The sequence below is a fragment of the Pelophylax lessonae genome, assembly GCF_965119305.1.
Source record: "Pelophylax lessonae genome assembly, chromosome: 1".
Classification (NCBI taxonomy): Eukaryota; Metazoa; Chordata; class Amphibia; order Anura; family Ranidae; genus Pelophylax; species Pelophylax lessonae.
The window spans coordinates 21,911,365-21,917,410 of record NC_138768.1 but is presented as its reverse complement, the minus strand read 5'-3'; positions in this window follow the sequence as shown (position 1 = coordinate 21,917,410).

Genomic DNA, 6,046 nt, shown 5'->3' with positions numbered 1-6,046 from the left:
CTAAACACAGCTAAAGGTTGTGATGAAAATCTGATAACATTTACCACCCTGATTCATTACTGGAATAAAAAATGATGTCTTAGTTCTAGCTGCAGTCTACTTGCTCTCTCCCTCAGAAAATGTGGTCTGGCCAAAAAGTATTACACGCTTAGCAGCAAATCTGTCACATTTTTCCTTATTCAGTCTGTGAAAAGGAAAGACAATTTTTTACTTACACATGAAATCCGTCTACTCTCTCCCTCATAAATTGTGACTTATCCAATGAAGGCCTGAAAAGTGTGCTGCAATTCTGTTCAATTTTTATATTTTTAATTTAAAACTAACAGTATCTCATTTTATATTTCCAGATGGAAGATGTCACTCAGAAATTGAAGCTTCCCCATAAACACTTAATATCGGTGGTGCAAATCTCTAACATTTTCCCATCTTCAGTCTTCAAAGCATGACACAATTTTTTTTTTAATTCCATGTGCCATTTGCTTGCTCTCTCCCTCAGAAATTGTGACCTATCCAATAAAAGCTTCAAAGTTGTGCTGCAAATCTTTTCTAATTTTTATCTTTTCCAGATGAAATATTCCCTCCTAATAACTCACAAATCACAGCCTGTCCATACAGACATAAAATCTATGCTGCTAAACTCTATATTTTGGCCTTCTCAGTCTCTGAAGCAAGACACTATTTTTTTCCAGCTTGTATTAGTGTCACTTGTGACTTCAGTTAGTGTGAGAGACAATTAGTGGTAGTTAGAGGGAGTCCCAGATAGGTTTAGGGTCCCCTCCATATATCCCCTAATAAATATTTAACCCCCTGATCACCCCCATGTAACCCCTTCATTGCCCTGTCTCAGTGTCACTATTATAGTGTACAGATCTTTTTTATGATCACTGTATTAGTGTCACAGGTGACATCAGTTAGCTGTAAAATTAGTTAGCATCAATCCAGGACAGCGTCAGATTGCCCACCGCATATTTAGTAATACATTTTAACACTTTGATTGCCAGTGACACACACACACTAAACACCTCCATTACTAGTATAGTGTCTGAATGGATCGAAATCTTTGGTCTGATCAGAACTATACTAGTGCCCCCCAATAGTTTAGTATAATGTAGTATAGCGTTAGCAGGACCAGCCCCGACACCTGCCAGCACCTGGTTTAGCCCCTCCCCCCAAAATCAGCAGATTTCTGTCACTTCCAATACACAGCACACTAAACCGCAGCCTTAGCAGGGTCAGGCCTGATCTCTCCTAGCACTAGAAGTTAAAGATTTTGGTAGCGGTTCAAACAGTCCTTGACAATCAGGTGCATTTTTTGTGCATTCACACTAGGTATCTTTAAATCTTTTGGCCAAAATGTCCGAACAGTGGTATGGATTTCACAATTAGATACTATTTATCCTAAGGGGTGGAACATGTATATGAAGTAACCAGAGAAACTGTTATATTATTTGTCCTCTGATTATTAGCTGCTGTGATTGATTGCATTGTATACTAATTGAAGTGATTCAGGTGTTGCTATTTTCCAGTCCAGGAGAAATGTGTTATATAAAGAGTATATGTGAGTTTGACCTTCATGCTTGTTATACCTGATGAAGGATTCTTACTGATCCAAAACTGTTGTAAACAGAGGTACACTAGTGAAGAGGCCTACACAATGCTGAGCATGACAGATGAGAGTGATGGGGAAGCCTCACTGTCAGAATCAGGCTCAGTATTCGAACCTGTAGAGAGCGGAAGCCCCCTGACAGATAGCTCTGATGATGAAGTAGTGGTCCCTGCTAAGGTCAGGCGTATCCGACCCCGTTCTTATGTTGCTGAGGTGCAACAAGTGCAGGGTTCTCATATGCAGCAGAGTGTAATTTAGTGTAGTGGTTCAGGCAGTTCCTTATAGCCAGGTGCTTTTTTACCTGTGAGTCACACTAGGTACCAATACATTCAGTGGCCAAAATGTCCAAAGAAAGGTACACTAGTTAAGAGGTCTCCAGGCTACTGAGCATGTCAGCTGAGAGTGACCTCACTGACAGAATCAGGCTCAGTATATGAACCTGTAGAGAGCAGCGGCACCCTGACAGATAGCTCAGACTATGGGGTAGAGGTCCCTGCTAACATCAGGCATATCTGAACCCTTGCCCAAGTTTCTGAGGTGGTACAATGGCATGATGATTCTCTTATGCAGCATAGTGCCAGTACTAGTGCTGCTGCCTTTTGGTGAACTGGCAAGCACAAGCAGCCTAGTACATCCTGGTCTTAGACACAACAGCACTGAAGTAACACTTGGTGACCTGGCTAGTCCCATAAGTGAGGTCCAAGAAGTGGCTAGCACAAGTAGCGTCCCGCAGTCACCAATAATTCGATAACAGACACATAGAGCTCATAGTGTCCTTCCTGATGTGCTTGCAAGTCCTGTTTGGCAGCCCACAGATTCTGCAGCACCCCTACTTCCCCCATTTACTGTCCAACCTGGAATTCAGGTGGAAACAGCAGATTTGACTCACCTTCGTTTTTTGGAGCTGTTTTTTCACAGAGGATCTGTACAGATCAATTGTGGACCAAAGCAATTTATATGCCAAGCAATTTATCGCCGCAATCCCAAATTCAACTATTGGCAGACAATTTGCATGGAAACGTATCACGGTTTCCAAATTTAAGACTTTTTTGGGCCTAACCCTCAACATGGACATTACTAAAAAAATTAGTCATTGTCGTATTGGTACACAGACCCATTTAATTATATGCCCGTGTGCCATGGCCAGAGGTAGATACTAGAATATACAGTGATTTATGCATTTCAGCAACAATGAACACTTTTGCCCTTGGGGTGACCCTGGATATGATCATTCCCACAAAATCTTCTCCCCAACAAAATGTCTGCGTTTTCTGGCCGCCTTGCTTTCAAACAGTTTCTCCCCAGCAAGCGTGCCATATCTGGGGTCAAAATGTATAAGATCTGTGAGAGGTCAACAGGCTATACATGGACTTTCCTGATACACAAGGGATAGTCACGTGGAGCCCCCGCAACTGCCCAGACTACATAGGTAGCAGATTGCAAAATTGTTTGGAAATTGGTGTCTCCCTTGTTTCATAAAGGGTACCATTTGTACGTGGACAACTTATATGCATGTGTGCCATTTTTTAGACACCTTTTTGAATTAGAAATTGGCTCCCCCAATTGCTTGTAAACACTCCATATATATTGTGATGTTTGTGCTGGTTGCCTACAATGGGGCAATACAGCGATTGTACCTCAGTATTTGCAACCATCCATGCTAAGGATACTGCATGAAGGCCATTCTGGTGTGGTGTGCATGAAGCAGAGAGCCCGAAGCTATGTTTGATGGCCACAAATGGATACAGCAATTGAAGATTATGTGGCTCTATGTCCTGGATGCTGTCAAGCTCAGCGACCCCAAAAGAGAGGAACCCTGCAACCTTGGCCATGGCCGACAGACCTGTGGTCAAGACTCCATCTTGATTTGCTGGCCCAATCCAGAGTAAAATGTTTTTGATCGTGGTAGATGCACATTCAAAATGGCCGGAGGTTTTCCAAATGCCTTCTATTACCTCAGCTGCTACCATTCTAGTCTTATGGAAGCTCTTTGCTCAATATGGATTGCCAACAGCCATAGTCTCGGACAATGGCACTCAATTTACATCGCATTCGTTTCATTCCTTTCTCAGTGGCTTGGGTATCCAACACTACAAACCGCTCCTTATCATCCAGCCTCAAATGGGCTGGCAGAATGGTTTGTGCAGACTTTTAAGAAGCACTTACTGTCCACTGTGGACCAGGTTGGAATGTCAGAGGAGAAGCTGCTGGAGTTCTTGACCATGTACCGAAACACAAATCATGCTACTACTGGGCTGTCCCCAGCTTTTCTTATGTTTGGCAGGCATCTCCGCACCAAACTTGATTTAGTTCATCCACAGGAACAGTCATCAACACCTCCTCTGCCAGGCCGTCCTGGACTCTGTTGAAACAAAGCACAATCATGCTCAAATAGCTTCTTCCCTGGCCATGGAGGTCGGGGAATGACAACACTGAACCCAGAAGGGATCAGAGCACATCACTTATGGGACCATTCTTCACAGGAAGGTAAGGAGAACAGATATGCTATATGGCCAAATATTTGTAGTCACCTAAACATCACACCTATATGGGCTGATTGAGCATCCCATTTCATAATGATGGTCATTTATATGGAGTTCCCCCACCTTTGTGCCTATAACTGCCTCCACTTTTCTGGGAAGTCTGCTCACAAGATTTGGAATGTATCTGTGGGAATTTGTGCCCATTCAACCAAAAGATCCTTAACTACTTACGGACCGCCCACCGTGTATTTACGTTGGTAATTTGATGTTAAATACCGGGGTTATGTCATCAGATAGCTGCCATAACCCCGGTATTTTTTTAAACAGCGGGTGGTCCGCTTTAACATAAGGGTGGTCCCAGCGGTGGATTCACTGCGGGATCACCTTTATGGGAGGCGGGAGGGGTGCCCCTCGCCTCTTCCAGAATGTTTTCCCCGCTTACCGGACCCGTTGGTAGCGGGGGGAAATCATCCGGTCCACTGTCCTCTTGGAAGTCGAGTGAGGGCAAGATGGCCTCCACTCCACTCTATGGCCTTGGATGACCGGAGCGACGTCATACGTAACTTCATAGCAACGGTTTTAAAGAGCCCATTTTTTTTTCATCATGAAAAAGATGACTTGTTTTTTCTTTTTTAGTGTAGATGTGAGGTGTGAGGTCTTTTTAACCCCAGATCTCACATTAAAGAGGTCCTTTCATGACTATTTCTATTACAAGGGATGTTTACATTCCATTTATAGGAATAAAAGTGATCATTTTTTATTTTTAAAAGGACAGTGTAAAAATAAAAAATAAAAGATAAAATAAATAGGAAAAAGAAATTAAAGCGCTCCATCCGTAGAAGCGAACACATGCGCAAGTCACGTCCACATATGTAAAACGTGTTCAAACCACACATGTGAGGTATCTCCGCAATCTTTGGATCAAGAGCAATAATTTGAGCCCTGGACTTCCTCTGTAATTCTAAACTGGTAACCTGTAGACATTTTTTAATATGTTGCCTATGGGGATTTTTAAGTACCAAAGTTTGTCGCCATTCCACGAGTGTGCGCTATTTTGAAGCATGAAATGTTGGCTATCTTTTTACTTATCTTTGACATTATAGAACAAAATTGGGCTAACTTTACTGTTTTCTTATTTTTTAATTTAAAAAAGTGTAATTTTTCCCAAATAATTGCGTTTGTAAGACCGCTGTGCAAATACAGTGTGATAAAAAAATATTGCAACAATCTCCATTTTCTTCTCTAGGGTCTCTGCTAAAAAAAATTATAATTTTTGGGGTTCTAAGTAATTTTCTAGCAAAAAAAAATCTGATTTTAACTTGTAAACAACAAGTGTCAGAAAAGCGCTAGTTTAGAAGTGGTTAATGAGGTCAGGTACCGATGTTGGATGAGAAGACTTGACTCACAATCAGGGTGAGGTCAGGACTGGGTTCATGACATTTGGGTTCCTCCACACCAAACGTATTATTCCATGCCTTTATGGAGCTGGATTTGTGCTCAGGGGCACAGTCATGCTGGAACAGAAAAGGCTGAAAGAAAACAACTGCCTACATATACTGTAGAGCAGGGAAGTCAAACTCAATTTCATTGCGGGTCGCATCAGAAGTATGATTGTCCTCAAAGGACCGATTGTGTCTGGGATGCACTACGTACAGAGTGCAGAGTTCAGGAGTGCATTATGCACAGTGTGCAACCCCCCGCCCTCCCCCTCAAAGCTTCCTCACATCTCTCTCTCCTACCTGGTCCGGCTCTAGTACCTCCATGTGTAGGGGGTTCTACATCACCTTGCAGAGATATTGTTCCTTCTCTCAGATTCTGGAGATCTGTCCCTGCCGTGTCCCACTGTAAGAGCGTGCAGAGATCTGTTAGTTCCAGGAGCCGCTGAGAGCCGAGTTTTCCCTTGTAAACATAGAAGGCTTCTGTATTTACAAATGACAGTGAGGAGTGGGAGAGGAGG